The sequence below is a fragment of the Engraulis encrasicolus genome, chromosome 15 (genome assembly GCF_034702125.1).
Source record: "Engraulis encrasicolus isolate BLACKSEA-1 chromosome 15, IST_EnEncr_1.0, whole genome shotgun sequence".
NCBI classification, from domain to species: Eukaryota; Metazoa; Chordata; class Actinopteri; order Clupeiformes; family Engraulidae; genus Engraulis; species Engraulis encrasicolus.
The window spans coordinates 52,096,313-52,108,617 of record NC_085871.1 but is presented as its reverse complement, the minus strand read 5'-3'; the positions used below and the strand labels follow the sequence as shown (position 1 = coordinate 52,108,617).

Sequence of the window (12,305 nt, the reverse complement as noted above, 5' to 3'; positions counted from 1 at the left end):
CTTTCCATTTGAAGGGAACTGCTATAATTTGGCAAAACACTGGACGTTTATATATAAAAATCATTACATTTACCTCTTAGTTCACTAAATATGAAAGTATTTTCAAAACATTTGACTTTAACTAGCTGAAATTCTATGATTTCTGACATGTCCCAAAACAGCAAAGTTTTGAGGCAACTTCTTGTCAGTAGTCCTGTGACTGGATTCACTTGGATGGGGATAACTCAACGATAGAAAATGTGATTTGTTTGCAATAAAAAACATTTTGTCAGTTACTAAACCCTTTAATTGGATAGGGTGATGAACAACGAAATCCACCTTTCCCCTTTCTTTAAATTGACCTCAAAGTTGAAAGTGGGCTTAAAGGGTACATGGGCTTATTGGGTACGCTTACCTTACCTTTTGGGAAAATATTTGGAGTTGGCCTATGTTTCATTTTTAAAAAATGTAAACAAACGCTGCCCCCATTAGAATTGCTCATATCTCGGAACGGGCTGAGCCGAAAAATGTGGCATCACCAGGTACTGACAAGTCAAGGGTAGCATGAGCAATACAACTGCATGTTGAAATTGACCAAACTGTCCCTTTAAGAGAGGCCGTACTTTTGCAGTCCGTGTGACGAGAGTTTTACGGTGACAGGAAATCTCCAAGTCCACCAGCGTGTTCACACAGAGGAGAAGCCATTTTTATGTTCCGTCTGTGGAAAGAGTTTCTCAGATTCTTCAAACCTCAAGAAACATTGTCATCATCACACTTGAGAGAAGCCGTAAGCCAGTGTAACGAGTTTCTCACAGTACTCTAACTGTAAACCTATAGTGGAGGTCCTATGTTCACAAACCCTGGCAGAATATACGCTTTGTTAGCGATTTCCAATAGGATGTGAACGATTACACAAAACCTTTTGTGTAATACCACTCTGGCCACCATCCTACACAGTTCACCTTTAAGGCTGATGAGTCATGTCGGGACTATTACACCAAAGTTTAATTCATTTCCCCTCATTTTACGAATGCCTGCCATTTTGTAAGATGAGGACACCATTTTCTATACTGTACCTGATCAAATTACATACGCGGCTCAGCCCCGCCCCTGTACCTATAAAAACCCAGGTCAAGGTATGAATCGCCCCTATCCCCTGACGACCCTGACTTCCTCCTTCGAGATGTGAGACGTGCCGGAACACGTCTCCTTGGAGACGTCTATTTTAGAAATTATTGAAACTGTAAGTTATCTTGGCCAGGTTAACACTACGGTCGATATATTTCTTCCTTCAACCGGTTTTCGTTTGTATTGCATTTGACTTTTGCGAACACTGCTAGGAGAGCAGTGAGTCAGGACACATGAGGAACTCACGCGCTATAGGATAACTTTTGTACGGACAATTGTTAATCTTTTACTAGTACCGAAATCAAAGGAACCTCCCTGGAGTCGAAAGAGATTCGGTTGAGGCCTGATGGTCTGTCCCCAACAAGAGAGTGGACACCCGGTACAGTTGCGACGTGCACCCCCCTTTCTCACTTGGCCCCGCAGGCACGGCAAGGATCATCGGAGTACACAACGAAATACCACTTTCCTTTCACTGTTCAACGAAGCAAGACTTTTGGACATATTCTTAGTTTACAGTAGTTGCAATATTGCCATACTTGCACCCACATGTAAATTATCCACTCACAGAGATACACGTACCAGTGTTTTAACCCGTAGAGTTATTGAGTCGAGGACGTAAGCTATTGTCGGAAAAGAGCGCCAAGCGCTCCCTTTCCCTTCCACCACGTATACTGTAACCTTTGCACAAAGGACGGTATTCTCTGATTAGCTTGAATTCATATCTTGAAGCTTCATCAGCCAAAAGCTTAACGCTCCTCCTTGTATCTCATATTTCAGTCCTGCGCGCCCGAACTGCGCAGAATCATTTGAGCCATAGTTCATACAGAACATACATCTCTCTCTCTCTCTCTCTCTCTCTCTCTCTCTCTCTCTCTCTCTCTCTCTCTCTCTCTCTCTCTCTCTCTTCCCCTGTCGCTCTACAGAAGCGCACGCCACTTTGCTCCTCCTTCTCTCTCTCTCTCTTTCTCTCTCTCGCATAGCGTACACACACACACACACACACACACACACACACACACACACACACACACACACACACACACACACACACGCATAGCGCATCCTCTCATACCCCGTGTTTATATTGTATATTTTACCTAAGTTCTTGTGCCCTGCAAGGCACATTGGCTGTATCAGTGTTATGACCGGATGATGCTTTTACAATAAATGTACATTGTGGTGAACCGTGTTTGTCTACGAAGTCAACCAGAAAAGAATTCACACAAAACCTTCAGATTATTAGTCAATAATGGTCATGATTTTATGAGACGGTCATGAAACGTGTTTTATGCAATCATTAATTAGACAATTGATGATCCCATAAGTGCACACCTACACATTATTGAGACCCAGCGCGAAGAGTTTAACACACTCTTCATGCAGCATTTCTTATACTCTTATTCCTCACATATAGTAATAACACATTACATATTTGGAACTGTATAAGAATTGTATACTTATTAATGTAAATATAATTACATTACTCTACTTCCCCTACATTTAATGGTGGAAGCCGTGTGAGGAAGTTATCCACACCCAATAATGTAATTCCGATTGCATAACTGCAATTGTACCTACATATTTTGGTGCCCCTGCGTGAGGAAGAATATTCCTCACGTCCAATAAATGTGGGATTACCCCTACAATCATATTTCATCCAGTATTTCTTACAAGTTAAATGTATTCCTCGTTTTTTGAGTATGAACCAAAACTACAGTGCATTTGTAACTTATACAGTATGTCCCCATAACATCAGTGATCCATCACCATGTTTCACAGAAGGGATGGTATAACTTTCATCATGAATGAAACATGCATGTGAAATATGGGAACATGCATGTACCATGACTACTGAAGCTCTCTATGATATTTTAACATAGTAGCGTTCTCATTTGGACTTCACAAAAATGGAAGAATGTGTCATTTCAGTTATTCTATGAACTTTTCTTTCTTAAGATCAAGTTGTATTAAACTTACTCTATGAACAATTTGGAAATAACTTGTGTGAAATATTGTTCAAAATGTTCATTTGTCAGAAGAGGTGTCATTATATCATCGTTATCTGCCTACGCAACAGAATTCTCTTTTCCTATTGGCTGTTCGGGTGGCCATTATTCCCTAAGAACCGATCAGGCATGTGAGGCGAAGTTAGACATGCATAGAAGCTTCGCTTGGAATGCTGACAGCATCTAAGGAAATCATGCACATCTTCTACGGAAAAATTAAATAATCACAACGCTGTTATACCAAACGAAGATTCTAGGCATGACGCCTGCATGGAGGGGGGAGGGGGGGATGGTATATAAACCTGCAGCTATGCTAATATACACAGTAATGGAACAGAGCTATGCACAGCCAACTACAACAGTAATGGAACAGAGCTATGCACAGCCAACTACAACAGTAATAATAATAATAATAATTGTATTTGTATAGCACTGTTTCATACAAGGCATGTAACTCAAAGTGCTTAACAAATGGAAAAAAAAAAACATTTTTAGAGATAGATTTAAAAGGAGAGGTATAGAGGAGAGGCAGAAAAAGCAGGAAGGCAGAGGAAGAAGAGATAGACAGAGAATGTAGAGTCATAAGGTCAACGTATGATAGGACCAGGATTCTTAGATGTGTAAGGTCCATAGTGGCTGGGCCTATCATAAGTCATAGATAGTCACACAGAGATTGGGCGCTCAGGTGCGGCCCCTGGTGGCATCAGGGGTGAGGAAAAACTCCCTTTCGCTTGATTCATAGTTTGTAAGGGGGAAAAAAAAGCTCAGTGAAGTCTGAGAAAAAAAAGACCCCCTATAGTCAGGAAGAAACCTCAGGCAGAGACCAGCGGCCACCTAGGGGAGCCCCCTGCCAGGGCTGGTTGCGAGTGGTAAGGGCGCTGCGGCAGCTGGGACACTATGACGCCTTGGCAGCTAGGAGTTGGCAAGGATGAAGAGGTGGGTCTTCAGCTGCTTCTTAAAGGAGTCGACGGAGGTGGTTGATCGAATCTCGATGGGGAGGGCGTTCCATCTCTTGGGCGCATAGCAGGCAAACGCGGCGTCGCCGATCTTCTTCTGCGTGCGTGGGGGGTCCTTAGCAGCTTGGCATCAGTGGACCTGAGAGCTCGAGCAGGGGCATAAAAAGAGAGCATGTCTGAGATATAGCTAGGGGCAAGTCCATTTAATGCTTTAAATACTGTGAGCAGAATCTTAAAGTCGATTCTGTAAGAGACAGGTAACCAGTGCAGGTCTGCCAAGACAGGAGAGATGTGCTCTCTCATTCTGGTTCTTGTTAGGATTCTTGCCGCAGAATTTTGAATGAGTTGCAATTTGTCAATTAATTTTTTTGGGAGACCAGAGAAGAGAGCATTGCAGTAGTCTATCCTACTGGTGACAAAGGCATGAATAAGTTTCTCAGCGTCTTGTTGGGGGGCCAAGCCGCGCACTTTGTTAACATTTCTAAGATGGAAAAAAGCAGATTTTGTTATCTTGTTGATGTGAGGCTCAAAGCTCAAATCCGAGTCTATGACCACACCTAGGCTAGTAACCTTATCTTTAATGTGTATGCTTAGGTCACCTAGGCTTGAGTGGAGTTTTGCACGTTTTTCCTTAGGCCCAATGAGCAACACTTCAGTTTTATCCTCATTTAATTTTAGGAAGTTACTGTTCATCCAATCTGTGATGGCAGACATGCATTTAGTCAAGGCATGAATGGCAGTGGTTTGGCTAGGCTCGACAGAGATATATAGTTGAGTGTCATCGGCATAGCTATGAAAATCAACATTGTGCTCTCTGATGATGGAGCCCAGGGGCAACATATAGAGAGAGAAGAGGAGAGGGCCCAAGCAACTACCCTGAGCAACTCCAAAAGGCACATCATACTTGTTGGAGACGTGTTCTCCGATGGTGACAAAAAACTGCCTTCCTGTAATATATGTTTTGAACCACTCTAAGACGTGACCGGACAAGCCTACCAGCAGTAATGGAACAGAGCTATGCACAGCCAACTACAACAGTAATGGAACAGAGCTATGCACAGCCAACTACAACAGTAATGGAACAGAGCTAAGCACAGCCAACTGCAACAGTAATGGGAAGTAGTGGTGGAACTGCACAGCCCAGCTGACTGCTGTTAAAGGACCAGTTCAGTCCATTTCAATATGCTGTTGTATTGCTCACGCTACCCTTGACTTGTCAGTACCTGGTGATGCCACATTTTTCGGCTCAGCCCTTTCCGAGATATGAGCAATTCTAATGGGGGCAGCTTTTGTTTACATTTTTAAAAAATGAAACATAGGCCAACTCCAAATATTTTCCCAAAAGGTACTGCTGTTTGCTAGTTGTCTGCTGATGTTTTATAACCTTTTGGATGTTTTTGGGAATAAATAAAAATGTTTTTTTGAAATGTAAACAAAGAGCTGCCCCCATTACAATGACCAGGATCTCGGAAACGGCTGAAGAAGAAGAAAAAAAAATCTCAGGCACTGACAAGTCCAGGGTAGTGTGAGCATTGCAACTGCATGTTGAAATTGACCAAACCGTCCCTTTAAGTGGAGGACAAGTAATGTTTAATAAGAATATGTTTAGTTCATTAATTATGTAGTTAATTCTGCAAAAATAAGTATAATTTTCTCTCAAAAAATGTCATTGGTCCCTTTAAGCCAGCCCAGTTGTTGGCTTCACCGGCTCGTGGCCTTACAACACCCAGTGCGTCTCCTCCTGTCTGCACCGGCGTCTCCGCGGACCCGGCCATGCCGTTTTACTACAAGCTGCCGCCCCAGTCGGCGTGTCCGCGGCTCCGTCTGTGGCATTTCTCAGCTGTAACTTCACCTGATTGTTCGGCTACCTACCTCGGCCGAACTCGCTGCCGCGATAGGGTCTTTGGATCGTTGTATCCCCTTGTAGAGCTGATTCCATCTCTGCCCCCATCGTCTGCTAACCTCTCCACAACACCTACAGCTCCATATCACTATGGGCCTAAAACCATCCACTCCATCTACAGTCTACAGTCCCTGTATGTCTGTGTTTGAAATGTGTTTGTTTTTATGTTCTATGCTATGTAAAGCGTCTTTGAGTGTCCTGAAAAGCGCTATACAAAATAAATGTATTATTATTATTATTATTATTATTCTTAAAACTGCAGTGGCCACTTGCAGCCCCAGGCTGCCTCGGAATGATTGGTAAGGTGGTGCAATGCTGTTGGTGCTCAGACTTGTGGTTGTGAACTGTAACAGAACTGGACTGGCGGATTCTCAGTCAGTCGCACCCCCACCCTCAGTCCCAAAGACACCTGGCACCCCCACCCTCAGCCCCAAAGACACCTGGCACCCCCACCCTCAGCCCCAAAGACACCTGGCACCCCCACCCTCAGCCCCAAAGACACCTGGCTGGCACCCCCACCCTCAGCCCCAAAGACACCTGGCACCCCCACCCTCAGTCCCAAAGACACCCCCACCCTCAGCCCCAAAGACACCTGGCACCCCCACCCTCAGCCCCAAATGGCACCCCCACCCTCAGCCCCAAAGACACCTGGCACCCCCACCCTCAGCCCCAAAGACACCTGGCACCCCCACCCTCAGCCCCAAAGACACCTGGGGTTGGTTATTCTTCCGGTGGCCGACAGGCTCCCAGAGGTGCGTCTCCACAGGACCCTCTCCCCCACCCAACACCTCCACCGTTTAGGGTTTTTCTCCTTTTTTTGTCATCCATTTTTAGGGGCTTTTATTCGTTTATTTGATAACACAGTCTGAGATGGTGACAGGAAGCGAGTGTGACAGGGAGACGGAGTGAGATAGGAAAATGACCCCGAACCGGGGTCCCCGTGGGCATGCAAGGCCAAATGTGGGGGGCTTAGCACGCTGCACCACAGCTGTCCCGCCACACTGCTCCCTATGGGCGCTATTGGGGGCTGCCCCCTTGCAAGGGTGAGGCATAGATCCAATTTTGTTATGTGCAGTGTGCAGTTAACACTTGTGTGCTGTGGAGTGCTGTGTTGGAGTTGGAGTTGGAGTTTCCCAATTGGGATTTCTTTCAGGATCAAAAAATGAGAATAAATTCTCTGACTAAGGCACTCCAAATTAAAATGTCTTTATTGATACGACAGGTCCTACATGGACATATTAAAAACAAGGCCCACGCGTAGCGGCATGAGTGCCTTCTTCAGGGCAGGGTAGGGTAGGGTAGAATCAGTTTTTTAAAATATGTCCATGTAGGACCTGTCGTATCAATAAAGACATTTTAATTTGGAGTGCCTTAGTCAGAGAATTTATTCTCATTTTTTGATCCTGGAAGTACTATACCTTGGACTAAAGAGCACCCAAACCCAAGAAGCCAACAAACTATCTGGATAAGAGCACGCCATACTCCACAAAATGGGATTTCTTTCACTTCAGGTTTTTCACTATAGGTTTTATTCAAATGAATGGATGCAGCTCTATCCGATATCAATCATATATGTGGAAGCATTGGTATGGCTGCCTTTTAAGAGGGTCATGACAGATATGTTTGTATATGCTTAGGCATTATTGCTTGTTGAGTTTTTTCTCTCTCTCCTTCTCTCTTCCTTTTCTTTTCCTGCCTATTTTATATTTTATTGTTTTTATGTATACTACGATGTGTGTCTGCCTATTGGTTCTAGAGCCTGTAATAAAGTTCATATATATATATATATTCCTCACAACTTAATGTAGCTCAATCATGTTTTACATTTTTAACGTGAAAAAAAAAAATGTGTATGCCAGATGTCCCAGAACCTTGGGATGTCAAAATGGGGTTTCATCGTCATGCCAAAGAGGTTGGGATTGGGAACCTCTGGTTTATAAGCATAACGGCCTGTTCCCACTTTGACGGCCATTTGACGCTCATAAACGCGACGCACCTCCCTTTGTTGACGGAATGCTTCTTGTCGGAGCACATGCAGGGGCGTGACAGAGTACACTGAACAGGAATATCTCTTTCTGTCTTTCTATACGTCTATATCCATTAAGCAAGCTAACTAGCGATAGTAACATCAAAGTCTGCCCTTACCTAACTGTGGACATGTGTTTACTTCACACATTTCATAGCCCTCACGTAGTTTTGAATGTCGTCAAAATGTACATAATCCTTTGAACATAAGCACAAAGACCTTGCACTTCATAGTTTCTTGTAGTGTATGAATCTTACATTAAACTGTATGATAACTGTCATAAAACTACTTTTAAGCAGCAAAACATAGCCCTTGGTTTCATGGGAATTCCTCATGTACTCGACAATCATTGGATAACGCTCTGCGTTGGCCGCGAGAAATGAGCATAAAGTAGAAGGGAGCTTAACTTTTTGACGTGCGTCAACTGTCAAAGTAGCCGCACCGCGTATCCCAGAAGCCTTTGCGAGGGCGTCGCTGCTTTCCATTGAAAATGAATTGAAGGCGTCGGCGTCAACGCGCTCGCCGGCAAAGTGGGAACGGGCCGTGACGGCATTATAATGACATGCACAGCCCAATACAGTCATTGCAGGCTATGCGTCATACAGAGGCTTATAGACTATGCATTATAAGCAGGGGTCCCCAAACTTTTTCCTCTGGGGGCCACATTATCGTTCCTGACTATGATCAGGGGCCGGGAACAATCATGTGGGCTGTATACTAGGCCACTGCCTGTTATAGCAATAATTTCTAGCACAAAATAGTTAATCATTACAAGTGATTTGCAAGAGAAGTGAGTACTTCACATGTTTTTCAATTTTAATCCTTTCAATTGCAATCCTTCAATTTATCCTTTTTTCTGTGAGAATTGCTTCTTTGGGACAGTTCAAATGGTGAGGTGCAGAGGTGGAGGACCGGTCAAAGGGGCTTGGTGGGCCCCCGGGCCTTAGTTTGGGGATCCCTGATTATAAGCATCATAACAGCACAGCAGGATATACTCATGGTAGGCTACATGCCAGACAGAGGCTTATATTGCTGTTGCTTTAACTAAGCCTGCACCTTTTATAGTAGTTTATAGCATACCACCAGCATAGAGCAAGGTGCCCAACTTTAATAATTTATTATAACACAACATCTTAATAGCATGCATGATGTTGTGTATCCATTCCTTGCCAATAAGTGGATGACTTTTACAGTAGCCTACTTTATATGATGGGGTGGCTCTTTTAAAACGTATTTTCTTTTAAACGTATTGTTATTGTTATTGTCATGATATGGTAGTACTAGTATTAGTAACGTGTTTTATTTTGAAGTACACATTTATTTTGACATAGTAGTTGGCCGAGATTTGGTCATTCGTCACTTCCTCCCTCTCGCGCAAGGAAGTCAAAACTAACACAGCAGCACCGCCCCGACAAGTGTAGTCAGAACATGTAGGCTACTTTCCCGTTGTTTGTGTTAAGCCACAGCTTTGGATACACCGAAAAGTGCAGGTAGGTCCGTTAGTTCATTCAATGTTTGTGTTACTACAACCGCTTTACTTTCTCTGGTGTAGGATAGTCAACACAAACATTGGAATGCAATAAATCTTCTCTCCCGACAAAATAATACAGAGGGTCAGACCGTGATTTTCGTTGGTGTAGGCCAGAGATGTTTTTTAAAAAAAAGGAGGATTTATGGCCCTCAATTATACATTCAGTTTTCAACAAGATCTTGTACTGATGCTGGTAGAGTCAATCTGTATCTGACCGCTGCGCTCCATTGACACGCTTCTCTGAAGTCGCTGCTATGGATTTTACGGTGCCCATATGCCTTTTTTCTAGCGCAACGAGGCTCAGGCTCATGGAGAAAAAAAGGTTTTGTGCTTGTTGTGTTGATGACGGTATGGAAATGCTGTCGTTAGAGGCCTATATTATAAATAAACATAGAATCGATAGCATAATACTTTCTGGAATATGCTCTGCTGTTTTGAATAAATGGGAATAAAACATTATAATGGGATTTCTCATGGACACAGTTTAGTAGTAATAGCCTTTATTGTCCCCAAGAGGAGATTTGTTCTCACCACACAGGGTGCAGTCGCCGTAAGAGCAGCGCCCATAAGAACACCTGTCAACCCACCTCTACATTACATAGGCCTACACAATATACAATACAGTGTAAGACAAGGGAGGGCTAGGGTAGACACGGACCAGGTAGACAGGCGGCATTAAGAAAGCATATAATAATAACAACATAGGGAGAGGAGAGGGAAAAAAGTCTCTTGCCTTCAAATTATGGTGTGCACAATATGAAGACATTTGAAAAACCCTCAGCAGATCAGCACATTTAAATGCAACACAACGTAAAGACACCACAACAGTGGAGGCGTTGGATAGGGGAAAGGGTCCTCAGTAGTCACACCTCTGGGAGCCTGCTGGCCACCAGAAGAGTAAACAGTCCCAGGTTCTGTGGGGGTGGAGGTGTGAGGGGGGGAGAGCATCTTCATTATGTTGTTCTTCAAGGGAGACCGTTTTTTCCTGCATTGACCTTGGCCTAGGCCACTGCAGACAGGGGCGCCAAAACAGATAAGGGTTGTTTTGGGTTTTTGGGTTGAGCGCTTGCATTCCACAACTTTCCATGCCTGCTCAAACTGAAATGGTGGTTTGACATGTTTCCAATCTCTTTGCATGGTGGTGCACAATGTACGTGGGTGGGAGACGTGACGCCTTGTTTTTTCGTAACATTGGTTAAAAACCTACAAAACTGTTATTTTCCTTTAAAAAACAAATGTCAATGAAAGAAGATGTGGTACATTATGTTTCATATTAGTCTTAGATGAGAAGAAACATTTTTGTTAAGATTTATGTAAAGGTTTATATCTTATATGTCAAATTTCCTGCGGTGTGACTGTAACATTAATGAAACAATATATAATAATATATATATATAAATTAACCAACAACATTTTGAATAATGTATGAAGCATTTGGCATGATTGCATAAATCTTAACTTTAGATTAAGATATGTGAATGTGGAAAAAACTCAAGACAGTAATATTAACTACAAGTTCAATTTCGTAACACAAATTGCGTCCTGTGGGGTGACATGTATGTCAATGTTTGTGAATGGGCAGCTGCAAGGCCAACTACAAGGGTCTTAAAGACTGGCTCCTAACCAGTCAGTACCTCAGTTATTGGAGAGTGCTGTGGAAGTTTAAGGTGACTCTTCAGTGTTTCCCACAGAAATTTTGGAAACTATGGGGGCAGCCTGGGTTTATTTTGTCCGGGTGAGGGGGGGGGGGGGGTCTTCTCACACGGGCCTTTTTTTGGGGGGGTTGCGGGTTGTATTCTTGCAGCGTAAATACAAAACAGCAAAACAATGACTATAGTATGACATTGGCGCATGGAGAAACTGTAGGCCTGGGCCTATATTTCAGCCATTTATATTTTGAGAAATAAGGCTACATAAGATTTTACCCATGACTTGTATAATAGTAGTACATTGTCATTGTCAAAAAATGCAGTACAGTGAATAATTTCTGTTTACAACACAGTTTCATTCGTCCCTCATGCAGGGGTCTGGGAAACAATAAAACAAAATAGGAGCAGAGATAAGAATTTAAGAGCACTGTGAAATTATTAACGCATAGATAAAAAGGGTCTTAGAGGGTAGGCTATGCCTTTTCCCCCACACATATCTGTAGGCGTACACATTCTACATGAGGGGTGCTGGTCACAGGGCCAGTTTTTTCCAAATTCCTCCCATTAAAAGGGCTGAACAACATATTACACATTTATGTCTATATTCACATTCATTACACATTAATTTCTATATGCAGCCCGATGTCTCCTCTGCTGTGTCAATGAAGGTCTGTCACCAAACTCATTACAACTGTAAAACAAAGCCTAGGGCGTGTTAGTAAACTCATCCCAACTGTCCCTTCTCTGAAGGTTTTTTTTTATATTGCTCCCAAACCCAAGTAAACTACAACAACTTGACTAGGCTTTTGATCCCTGTCTTTCAAGCACTTGTGGTTCTCTCTATAGCAGGGGTGCCCAACCTTTTTTTAACCAAGATCTACTTTTGAAGTTGATGGTCTGCCGTGATCTACCAAGTCAAATTTAAGGATGTCAGTATGAAAATTTAAGACCACCATTTATTAATCACCATTATTATGAACAAAATGTTTTTAGTAGGCTACTATGGCTGTATCTTTTCAGTGTGTTTTTAAAGTGTGTTGAATAGCCTATCTTTACAAAGCAATGCAGCACTGATAGTATACAGAGATAATTCCAGTCATACACAAGTCATAAACAACTGAAACAAT

The 12,305-nt window shown here is 43.0% G+C and overlaps 1 protein-coding gene across 2 annotated transcripts in view; it reads right to left on the bottom strand.

The window, feature by feature from the left end:
• The window catches only part of LOC134464179 (zinc finger protein 664-like), a 268,197-nt gene that overhangs the window by 174,714 nt on the left and 81,178 nt on the right, over positions 1-12,305 (bottom strand). The window lies entirely within an intron of this gene.